Raw genomic sequence first — 12,466 nt, forward strand, 5'->3', positions numbered from 1 at the left:
AACTAGTATTGTAAGATCTGTTCACTTGAGAATGAACCATGGAGGTTCGAAACGTCGTGCAAATTATACAAATAAGTGTAATACACTCTATAGTAAATCACTTCTTTTCTTCACCTTAAAAGTACGAAAATGAGTTTTGGAGAACTCCTATTTCAATTAAGCCCTGGTGCTAAGAAAATAGTTAGAGGGATAGAAGCCCTAAACCAGAAAATAATAAATACAGAATATGCGGTCATATTCAATGAAACATATACATATATATATATGTATGTCGTACCTAGTAGCCAGAACGCACTTCTCAGCCTACTATGCAAGGCCTGATTTGCCTAATAAGCTAAGTTTTCCTGAATTAATATATTTTCTCAATTTTTTTTCTTATGAAATGATAAAGCTACCCATTTCATTATGTATGAGGTCATTTTTTTTATTGGAGTTAAAATTAACGTAGATATATGACCGAACCTAACCAACCCTACCTAACCTAACCTAACCTATCTTTATAGGTTAGGTTAGGTTAGGTAGCCGAAAAAGTTAGGTTAGGTTAGGTAGGTTAGGTAGTCGAAAAACAATTCATGAAAACTTGGCTTATTAGGCAAATCGGGCCTTGCATAGTAGGCTGAGAAGTGAGTTCTGGCTACTAGGTACGACATATATATATATATATATATATATATATATATATATATATATATATATATATATATGTCGTACCTAGTAGCCAGAACGCACTTCTCAGCCTACTATGCATGGCCCGATTTGCCTAATAAACCAAGTTTTCCTGAATTAATATATTTTCTCTAATTTTTTTCTTATGAAATGATAAAGCTACCTATTTCATTATGTATGAGGTCAATTTTTTTTTATTGGAGTTAAAATTAACGTAGATATATGACCGAACCTAACCAACCCTACCTAACCTAACCTAACCTATCTTTATAGATTAGGTTAGGTTAGGTAGCCGAAAATGTTAGGTTAGGTTAGGTTAGGTAGGTTAGATAGTCGAAAAAGCATTAGTTCATGAAAACTTGGCTTATTAGGCAAATCGGGCCTTGCATAGTAGACTGAGAAGTGCGTTCTGGCTACTAGGTACGACATATATATATATATATATATATATATATATATATATATATATATATATATATATATATATATATATATATATATATATATATATATATATATATATATATATATATATATATATCTGGTATATATATATATATACCGGTCTCGAGTATGTAACCGGTCAGTGTAGAGATTTACCATATAAGTGATCCAGTCTGTCGATTCTATATAATCGTTCAGACTTGATTAATGCCATAGTGCCACATGTTAATTATATTATTGAAGAGGTAGGCAGGCCAGTGTTGCAGGGATGTCAGTGGATACCTTGAGGTCTGTGTAGTTATGGATACATTTTTCTGATGATATAATTTTCATTGATTATGTGAATGCCATTTCCAATGCCGCTCCAAGCAACAGCCTGGTGGACCAAACTCTCACAAGTCGAGCCTGGCCTCGGGCCAGGCTTGGGGAGTAGAAGAACTCCCAGAACCCAATCAACCAGGTATCAACCAGGTATCATGTGTTTCATTTGCATGTTTTGTATGTACTGTGTTGTGTGGTGAGTCAGTAGATGAGGTTGCTGACTGATTGCCTAATAATGTCATTAGCATGTGGGGTATGCTGATGGCATCATTATGCTGTAGGTTTGTGCAGTGTTGTTATCAGGTATACAATATTACTGCCCTAGGAACTGTGTTGAGGCTTTAAGGGGCCTCTTTGATTATTCAGGAGAATTCACAGTACTTAATGAGAGCAAGCAATTGATTTGTTAATTGCCTAATTAAGAGAATTAGTGCCAGCTATCCGCGTAGCGACGGTGCTTTATATTAACGTAAATTGTCTTGCTGAAGTAGTTGTGACGCTCACAGTAGTCCCTTGCAACGGTTGCAAGATTAGAGGGGGCAGTAATATTGCTATACTCTTGTTGTTGCATAACCGTGTGTCATTACTGTGTGGGCACAGTAATTAATGAGTTGCAGTAGCCACAACCGTATGTGGGCTGTGCATTTATGTTGTTATGCATGCCATTGTAAGTGTGACCTATGTAACACTGGGGTTACTTTGTTTCTTTAAGTTGTGTTGAGGACTTAAGGATTCAGTGAGTTAATTAAAGGGTAATTAACTGGATAAGGGGTGCACACTTATTGTTGAGTGAGTGAGAGCTGTTATAGGAGAACAGTGTTGAGCTTGAGTGAGATACGTTTCGGGTGCAATTAATTGTCCGTGTAACAACTTATTGACCACTCTAGCTAATTATGTAATTAGCATTCTCATCATGAATTCACGTAGTGGGAGAGGATCTGCCAGAGTCTGTCAGTATTTGTGTTAACGTAATTTGCTCGGGACTAATTACCTTTCTGGGGTATAGCAATTAGTGGCTCATGATAATTAGTGGAGTAATTAACGTCTGGAGTCTTGAGGACTCAGATGACTCGGTAAAGTGAGGTCATGGAGCTAGCATGAAATGTTGTATTAATCATATCCTGTCTGAGGACAGTGGATTAAGATGCACTCATGTTAATTTGGGGAGTAATTAACTCCTCTCCCGTGAATTCACAGTGTTTGATGAGACCTCTTAGGCAGTGCGGAGTGAGACGTATTTATGTATGGTTAATTATCGATCCTGGTGACAGTTAATTAATTGCTCGGAGTTAATTAGGGTAATTAACACTCAGTAAAGTAAATTTTGACACAGACTGTTGAGAAGGTACCAAGTTAGGGTAGGCTTAGTTAACGTAACTCAATTGGGATGTAATTAGTGGTCCGTTTGACCTTAATTAAGAATTACTCACTGAATACTTGTAAGGAGTCAAGTGTGATGTAATATAAGAGAGTTTTGAGTTATTGTTAACAAGATGACTTGTGTTAAGAGAGACAAGTGTTGATGATAAACATAGAGTATCATCATGTTGTTGTCTATGAGAGACAATTGTTTGTGATTAACGTAGTACTTGGTTGCTGACTGCTGTGATCAGTCAATTAACGTAATTAATCACATAATCAATTTTGTCATTGATTAAGGCAATTTCTTTTGTTTATCGTCTGGTGACGAGAGTAAAGTAACTTAGGGATTGCTGGAGCTGTGTCTCAGAATCCCACCTTGCCTGGCTTCGTTTTTTATTTACCGTGCAACACCTTACAGGGGGTTGCAAAGAGTGTTCACATTAGGTTGTGATAGGGGAAGTCACTGCTGGACTACCCGCCTAGTTACGGGGGCCACTCCTGTTATGGAAGGAGGACCCTTAAGACTGTGATTATAGTATCTGTTACCGTGAAGCCGTGACAATATTGATTGCAAGCTTGTGTCATCAGTGGGGATCCATCATTGTTCAGTTAGTTCACTGGTCAGCCCGAAGTGTCAGCAAGATGGAGACTGCTGTCATTTTCTCGAGGCGCTGCTGAATAGCTGTGTTGCAATTGCCACTGGATGGACATTAACGTAACAAGTCACTCTGTAGTGTAACTTAGTCTGTGATATTTTTTTGATTAGCATTATTGCGTCGTCAGTGGGCACACCTGTGTTCAGGTTAGTTCAGTATGCAGCCTCACAGCAAGGGTTGCTATTTAGCTGTTTGTTATCGTGCCACTGGATGGACATTAACGTAATGTAAACTCGATAATGTAGTAGTTTAGTCTCTTGTTATTAATAAATTATTATTTATAGAAAATGGTCTTTGATGTCAACCCTTCAACCATTCTTTTCCACCCATGTTCTGCTCTATACGATTGAATGTTGATGTGATCTTTTAATGTAACGGCTGTTCTTGGGAATTCGAATTCCAATTCATAGCGCCACATCAAATATAAATATTTGATTGAGAGAACCCGTCGGTTACCCTTGATTAGTTTTATCGTCCTGTTTAACTAGGAGGAGCCAGCGGCCTATTGTGGACAGGTTTTCACCCCTGGTGGTGGAGGCCTGGCGGTTTGCTCCCGCTTTTCCTTTTTCTATTGGACTCATGCTTAACTGCCGTGAGCAGCCTGTAAACTTGTAGTCCACCTCCTAAGGAAGGTAGGCGTAGAAAAAAATCTCACACACGTAACCTTGTAGATAGTAAGTTCCCTGAGACCACAGGTAGTAACTTTGTAGATAGTATCTTATCTTCACTTATCTTCAGACTGCAAACAGTAACTTACCCTCAGATTGAACATAGTAACTTTCCCTCAGGTCGCAGGGAGTAACTTCCCCTCAGGTCGCAGGGAGTAACTTCCCCTCAGGTCGCAGATAGTAACTTCCCCTCAGGTCGCAGATAGTAACTTCCCCTCAGGTCGCAGGGAGTAACCTACCCTCTGACCGCAGACATCAACTTACATGCCCTCAGACTGTCCTTCACATGCCCAGTGAGGCAGACTCTGCCTTACAGAGCGTCGAAGGGGCCATTGTCGTAGAAGAGGAGACGTTACAAAAAGTGCTTTTCTTTAATTGTTTACCAATATTTACGATGTCTGGAGAAAGGAGATTTACCGTGGGCAGCCAGGTGGTCCCAGCACCTCACATTACCTCGGCGGACTGCCAGTGTGATGAACGATGGCCAGTGGATGATGGTTGTTCTGAAAATTGGCGAATACCGACACATCCTACCGTTCAGCCTCCTGTCACGTCTGTTCCATTGTACTTTCTCCCCGTCATAGAAGGTCCAGCAGCTCATTAACTGGGGAACTAACAAGGGGGGAATGGTTAGACAATGTAGAATCGATTGAGATGATGTGTTCCTCTGGCCAAAAATACAGCAGGAGTTTAGTAGCCAATTTAGTTCTTCCTCCTCTCCTGCGGCTCACGGTAAGGCCAGCACCTGTTCCACCTCCCCTCCCACATTACTTGGCGGTCACAGCACCTGTTCCACCTCCCCTCCCACATTACCTGGTGGTCACAGCACCTGTTCCACCTCCCCTCCCACATTACCTGGCGGTCACAGCACCTGTTCCACCTCCCCTCCCACATTACCTGGTGGTCACAGCACCTGTTCCACCTCCCCTCCCACATTACCTGGTGGTCACAGCACCTGTTCCACCTCCCCTCCAACATTACTTGGTGGTCACAGCACCTGTTCCACCTCCCCTCCCACATTACCTGGTGGTCACAGCACCTGTTCCACCTCCCCTCCCACATTTCCTGGCGGTCACAGCACCTGTTCCACCTCCCCTCCCACATTACCTGGTGGTCACAGCACCTGTTCCACCTCCCCTCCCACATTACCTGGCGGTCACAGCACCTGTTCCACCTCCCCTCCCACATTACCTGGTGGTCACAGCACCTGTTCCACCTCCCCTCCCACATTACCTGGTGGTCACAGCACCTGTTCCACCTCCCCTCCCACATTACCTGGCGGTCACAGCACCTGTTCCACCTCCCCTCCCACATTACCTGGTGGTCACAGCACCTGTTCCACCTCCCCTCCCACATTACCTGGTGGTCACAGCACCTGTTCCACCTCCCCTCCCACATTACCTGGTGGTCACAGCACCTGTTCCACCTCCCCTCCCACATTACCTGGCGGTCACAGCACCTGTTCCACCTCCCCTCCCACATTACCTGGTGGTCACAGCACCTGTTCCACCTCCCCTCCCACATTACCTGGTGGTCACAGCACCTGTTCCACCTCCCCTCCCACATTACCTGGCGGTCACAGCACCTGTTCCACCTCCCCTCCCACATTACCTGGTGGTCACAGCACCTGTTCCACCTCCCCTCCCACATTACCTGGTGGTCACAGCACCTGTTCCGCCTCCCACACATAACACTTCATAAGGTAAAGTCCTCTGTTGACTTTAAAGTTTTTATATTTTAATCAAAAAGGGCAGACACAAAAATGGTTTTAATTTACTTAAAAAATTTAAGTTATTACCAACGTACATAATACACATTACTGTTTGTTTGGGGATAATGTCGTAGTCCGGACCTGAATCTTGCTGCATTACAAGGTAGGTTATCTTGAGGTTATCTTTAGATGATTTCGGGGATTACCGTCCCCGCAGCCCGGTTCTCGACCAGGCCTCCTTTTTGTTACACACACCCCTCAGGCAGCGCTGCCCGTAGCAGCTGTCTAACTACCAGGTGCCTATTTTCTGCTAGGTAACAGGGGCACCAGGGTGAAAGAAACTCTGCCCATCTGTTTCCGCCTCCACCGGGGATCGAACCCGGAACCTGAGGACTACGAATCCGAAACGCTGTCCACTCAGCTATCACTCCCCTTCACCGCCAGTCTGCCAAGTTCTCCCCCTCCCCCCCAAACTCCGTCTCTCCCCTGCTTCTCTTCACGCAGCTTTACGGACAAATTTTCTTCCAACTAGTTTTCTTATCCATTTAGTGTCCCATTTACCTGAACAAGTTCAAGAACCCCACTTGTAGACATTTCGTTAATGTTTGGTCATTAGTGTGTACGTGTGGCCCTGAGGTACGGGCTGTGTGTGTGGCCCTGAGGCACGTGCTGTGTGTGTGGCCCTGAGGCACGTGCTGTGTGTGTGGCCCTGAGGGTCGTGCTGTGTGTGTGGCCCTGAGGCACGTGCTGTGTGTGTGGCCCTGAGGGTCGTGCTGTGTGTGTGGCCCTGAGGCACGTGCTGTGTGTGTGGCCCTGAGGTACGTGCTGTGTGTGTGGCCCTGAGGCACGTGCTGTGTGTGCGGCCCTGAGGGTCGTGCTGTGTGTGTGGCCCTGAGGGTCGTGCTGTGTGTGTGGCCCTGAGGCACGTGCTGTGTGTGTGGCCCTGAGGCACGTGCTGTGTGTGTGGCCCTGAGGTACGTGCTGTGTGTGTGGCCCTGAGGCACGTGCTGTGTGTGTGGCCCTGAGGGTCGTGCTGTGTGTGTGGCCCTGAGGTACGGGCTGTGTGTGTGGCCCTGAGGCACGTGCTGTGTGTGTGGCCCTGAGGCACGTGCTGTGTGTGTGGCCCTGAGGGTCGTGCTGTGTGTGTGGCCCTGAGGCACGTGCTGTGTGTGTGACCCTGAGGTACGTGCTGTGTGTGTGGCCCTGAGGCACGTGCTGTGTGTGTGGCCCTGAGGGTCGTGCTGTGTGTGTGGCCCTGAGGTACGGGCTGTGTGTGTGGCCCTGAGGCACGTGCTGTGTGTGTGGCCCTGAGGCAGGTGCTGTGTGTGTGGCCCTGAGGGTCGTGCTGTGTGTGTGGCCCTGAGGCACGTGCTGTGTGTGTGGCCCTGAGGTACGTGCTGTGTGTGTGGCCCTGAGGCACGTGCTGTGTGTGTGGCCCTGAGGGTCGTGCTGTGTGTGTGGCCCTGAGGCACGTGCTGTGTGTGTAGCCCTGAGGGTCGTGCTGTGTGTGTGGCCCTGAGGCACGTGCTGTGTGTGTGGCCCTGAGGGTCGTGCTGTGTGTGTGGCCCTGAGGCACGTGCTGTGTGTGTGGCCCTGAGGTACGTGCTGTGTGTGGCCCTCAGGGTCGTGCTGTGTGTGTGGCCCTGAGGCACGTGCTGTGTGTGTGGCCCTGAGGCACGTGCTGTGTGTGTGGCCCTGAGGGTCGTATTGTGTGTGTGGCCCTGAGGCACGTGCTGTGTGTGTGGCCCTGAGGCACGTGCTGTGTGTGTGGCCCTGAGGCACGTGCTGTGTGTGTGGCCCTGAGGCACGTGCTGTGTGTGTGGCCCTGAGGGTCGTGCTGTGTGTGTGGCCCTGAGGCACGTGCTGTGTGTGTGGCCCTGAGGGTCGTGCTGTGTGTGTGGCCCTGAGGCACGTGCTGTGTGTGTGGCCCTGAGGGTCGTGCTGTGTGTGTGGCCCTGAGGCACGTGCTGTGTGTGTGGCCCTGAGGGTCGTGCTGTGTGTGTGGCCCTGAGGCACGTGCTGTGTGTGTGGCCCTGAGGCACGTGCTGTGTGTGTGGCCCTGAGGGTCGTGCTGTGTGTGTGGCCCTGAGGCACGTGCTATGTGTGTGGCCCTGAGGGTCGTGCTGTGTGTGTGGCCCTGAGGCACGTGCTGTGTGTGTGGCCCTGAGGGTCGTGCTGTGTGTGTGGCCCTGAGGCACGTGCTGTGTGTGTGGCCCTGAGGGTCGTGCTGTGTGTGTGGCCCTGAGGCACGTGCTGTGTGTGTGGCCCTGAGGGTCGTGCTGTGTGTGTGGCCCTGAGGCACGTGCTGTGTGTGTGGCCCTGAGGGTCGTGCTGTGTGTGTGGCCCTGAGGCACGTGCTGTGTGCGTGGCCCTGAGGGTCGTGCTGTGTGTGTGGCCCTGAGGCACGTGCTGTGTGTGTGGCCCTGAGGGTCGTGCTGTGTGTGTGGCCCTGAGGTACGTGCTATGTGTGGCCCTGAGGTACGTGCTGTGTGTGGCCCTAAGGCACGTGCTGTGTGTGTGGCCCTGAGGGTCGTGCTGTGTGTGTGGCCCTGAGGTACGTGCTATGTGTGGCCCTGAGGTACGTGCTGTGTGTGGCCCTGAGGTACGTTCGGTGTGTGTGGCCCTGAGGTATGTGATGTGTGTGGCCCTGAGGTACGTGCTGTGTGTGGCCCTGAGGTACGTGCTGTGTGTGGCACTGAGGTGCGTGCTGTGTGTGGCCCTGAGGTTCGTTCGGTGTGTGTGGCCCGGAGGTACGTGCTTTGTGTGTGGCCCTGAGGTACGTTCTGTGTGTGTGGCCCTGAGGTACGTGCTGTGTGTGGCCCTGAGGTACGTGCTGTGTGTGGCCCTGAGATACGTGCTGTGTGTGTGGCCCTGAGGTACGTGCTGTGTGTGTGGCCCTGAGGTACGTGCTGTGTGTGTGGCCCTGAAGTACGTTCGGTGTGTGTGGCCCTGAGGTACGTGCTGTGTGTGTGGCCCTGAGGTACGTTCGGTGTGTGTGGCCCTGAGGTACGTGCTGTGTGTGTGGCCCTGAGGTACGTGCTGTGTGTGTGTGGCCCTGAGGTACGTTCTGTGTGTGTGGCCCTGAGGTACGTGCTGTGTGTGGCCCTGAGGTACGTGCTGTGTGTGGCCCTGAGGTACGTGCTGTGTGTGTGGCCCTGAGGTACGTGCTGTGTGTGGCCCTGAGGTACGTTCGGTGTGTGTGGCCCTGAGGTACGTGCTGTGTGTGTGGCCCTGAGGTACGTTCTGTGTGTGTGGCCCTGAGGTACGTGCTGTGTGTGTGGCCCTGAGGTATGTGCTGTGTGTGTGGCCCTGAGGTACGTGCTGTGTGTGGCCCTGAGGTACGTGCTGTGTGTGTGGCCCTGAGGTACGTGCTGTGTGTGTGGCCCTGAGGTACGTGCTGTGTGTGTGGCCCTGAGGTACGTGCTGTGTGTGTGGCCCTGAGGTACGTGCTGTGTGTGTGGCCCTGAAGTACGTTCGGTGTGTGTGGCCCTGAGGTACGTTCGGTGTGTGTGGCCCTGAGGTACGTTCGGTGTGTGTGGCCCTGAGGTACGTTCGGTGTGTGTGGCCCTGAGGTACGTGCTGTGTGTGTGGCCCTGAGGTACGTTCGGTGTGTGTGGCCCTGAGGTACGTGCTGTGTGTGTGGCCCTGAGGGTCGTGCTGTGTGTGTGGCCCTGAGGCACGTGCTGTGTGTGTGGCCCTGAGGGTCGTGCTGTGTGTGTGGCCCTGAGGCACGTGCTGTGTGTGTGGCCCTCAGGGTCGTGCTGTGTGTGTGGCCCTGAGGCACGTGCTGTGTGTGTGGCCCTGAGGCACGTGCTGTGTGTGTGGCCCTGAGGGTCGTATTGTGTGTGTGGCCCTGAGGCACGTGCTGTGTGTGTGGCCCTGAGGCACGTGCTGTGTGTGTGGCCCTGAGGCACGTGCTGTGTGTGTGGCCCTGAGGCACGTGCTGTGTGTGTGGCCCTGAGGGTCGTGCTGTGTGTGTGGCCCTGAGGCACGTGCTGTGTGTGTGGCCCTGAGGGTCGTGCTGTGTGTGTGGCCCTGAGGCACGTGCTGTGTGTGTGGCCCTGAGGGTCGTGCTGTGTGTGTGGCCCTGAGGCACGTGCTGTGTGTGTGGCCCTGAGGGTCGTGCTGTGTGTGTGGCCCTGAGGCACGTGCTGTGTGTGTGGCCCTGAGGCACGTGCTGTGTGTGTGGCCCTGAGGGTCGTGCTGTGTGTGTGGCCCTGAGGCACGTGCTATGTGTGTGGCCCTGAGGGTCGTGCTGTGTGTGTGGCCCTGAGGCACGTGCTGTGTGTGTGGCCCTGAGGGTCGTGCTGTGTGTGTGGCCCTGAGGCACGTGCTGTGTGTGTGGCCCTGAGGGTCGTGCTGTGTGTGTGGCCCTGAGGCACGTGCTGTGTGTGTGGCCCTGAGGGTCGTGCTGTGTGTGTGGCCCTGAGGCACGTGCTGTGTGTGTGGCCCTGAGGGTCGTGCTGTGTGTGTGGCCCTGAGGCACGTGCTGTGTGCGTGGCCCTGAGGGTCGTGCTGTGTGTGTGGCCCTGAGGCACGTGCTGTGTGTGTGGCCCTGAGGGTCGTGCTGTGTGTGTGGCCCTGAGGTACGTGCTATGTGTGGCCCTGAGGTACGTGCTGTGTGTGGCCCTAAGGCACGTGCTGTGTGTGTGGCCCTGAGGGTCGTGCTGTGTGTGTGGCCCTGAGGTACGTGCTATGTGTGGCCCTGAGGTACGTGCTGTGTGTGGCCCTGAGGTACGTTCGGTGTGTGTGGCCCTGAGGTATGTGATGTGTGTGGCCCTGAGGTACGTGCTGTGTGTGGCCCTGAGGTACGTGCTGTGTGTGGCACTGAGGTGCGTGCTGTGTGTGGCCCTGAGGTTCGTTCGGTGTGTGTGGCCCGGAGGTACGTGCTTTGTGTGTGGCCCTGAGGTACGTTCTGTGTGTGTGGCCCTGAGGTACGTGCTGTGTGTGGCCCTGAGGTACGTGCTGTGTGTGGCCCTGAGATACGTGCTGTGTGTGTGGCCCTGAGGTACGTGCTGTGTGTGTGGCCCTGAGGTACGTGCTGTGTGTGTGGCCCTGAAGTACGTTCGGTGTGTGTGGCCCTGAGGTACGTGCTGTGTGTGTGGCCCTGAGGTACGTTCGGTGTGTGTGGCCCTGAGGTACGTGCTGTGTGTGTGGCCCTGAGGTACGTGCTGTGTGTGTGTGGCCCTGAGGTACGTTCTGTGTGTGTGGCCCTGAGGTACGTGCTGTGTGTGGCCCTGAGGTACGTGCTGTGTGTGGCCCTGAGGTACGTGCTGTGTGTGTGGCCCTGAGGTACGTGCTGTGTGTGGCCCTGAGGTACGTTCGGTGTGTGTGGCCCTGAGGTACGTGCTGTGTGTGTGGCCCTGAGGTACGTTCTGTGTGTGTGGCCCTGAGGTACGTGCTGTGTGTGTGGCCCTGAGGTATGTGCTGTGTGTGTGGCCCTGAGGTACGTGCTGTGTGTGGCCCTGAGGTACGTGCTGTGTGTGTGGCCCTGAGGTACGTGCTGTGTGTGTGGCCCTGAGGTACGTGCTGTGTGTGTGGCCCTGAGGTACGTGCTGTGTGTGTGGCCCTGAGGTACGTGCTGTGTGTGTGGCCCTGAAGTACGTTCGGTGTGTGTGGCCCTGAGGTACGTTCGGTGTGTGTGGCCCTGAGGTACGTTCGGTGTGTGTGGCCCTGAGGTACGTTCGGTGTGTGTGGCCCTGAGGTACGTGCTGTGTGTGTGGCCCTGAGGTACGTTCGGTGTGTGTGGCCCTGAGGTACGTTCGGTGTGTGTGGCCCTGAGGTACGTTCGGTGTGTGTGGCCCTGAGGTACGTTCGGTGTGTGTGGCCCTGAGGTACGTGCTGTGTGTGTGGCCCTGAGGTACGTTCGGTGTGTGTGGCCCTGAGGTACGTTCGGTGTGTGCGGCCCTGAAGTACGTTCGGTGTGTGTGGCCCTGAGGTACGTTCGGTGTGTGTGGCCCTGAGGTACGTTCGGTGTGTGTGGCCCTGAGGTACGTTCGGTGTGTGTGGCCCTGAGGTACGTGCTGTGTGTGTGGCCCTGAGGTATGTTCGGTGTGTGTGGCCCTGAGGTACGTTCGGTGTGTGTGGCCCTGAGGTACGTTCGGTGTGTGTGGCCCTGAGGTACGTGCTGTGTGTGTGGCCCTGAGGTACGTTCGGTGTGTGTGGCCCTGAAGTACGTTCGGTGTGTGTGGCCCTGAGGTACGTTCGGTGTGTGTGGCCCTGAGGTACGTTCGGTGTGTGTGGCCCTGAGGTACGTTCGGTGTGTGTGGCCCTGAGGTACGTGCTGTGTGTGTGGCCCTGAGGTATGTTCGGTGTGTGTGGCCCTGAGGGTCGTGCTGTGTGTGTGGCCCTGAGGTATGTTCGGTGTGTGTGGCCCTGAGGTACGTGCTGTGTGTGTGGCCCTGAGGTACGTGCTGAGTGTGTGGCCCTGAGGTATGTGCTGTGTGTTGTGGCCCTGAGGTACGTGCTGTGTGTGTGGCCCTGAGGTACGTGCTGTGTGTGTGGCCCTGAGGTACGTGCTGTGTTTGGTCCCTGAGGTACGTGCGGCGTGTGACCCTGAGGTACGTGCTGCGTGTGGCCCTGAGGTACGTGCTGTGTGTGGCCCTGAAGTACGTGCTGCATGTGGTCCTGAGGTACGC

The sequence above is a fragment of the Procambarus clarkii genome, chromosome 1 (assembly GCF_040958095.1).
Source record: "Procambarus clarkii isolate CNS0578487 chromosome 1, FALCON_Pclarkii_2.0, whole genome shotgun sequence".
Classification (NCBI taxonomy): Eukaryota; Metazoa; Arthropoda; class Malacostraca; order Decapoda; family Cambaridae; genus Procambarus; species Procambarus clarkii.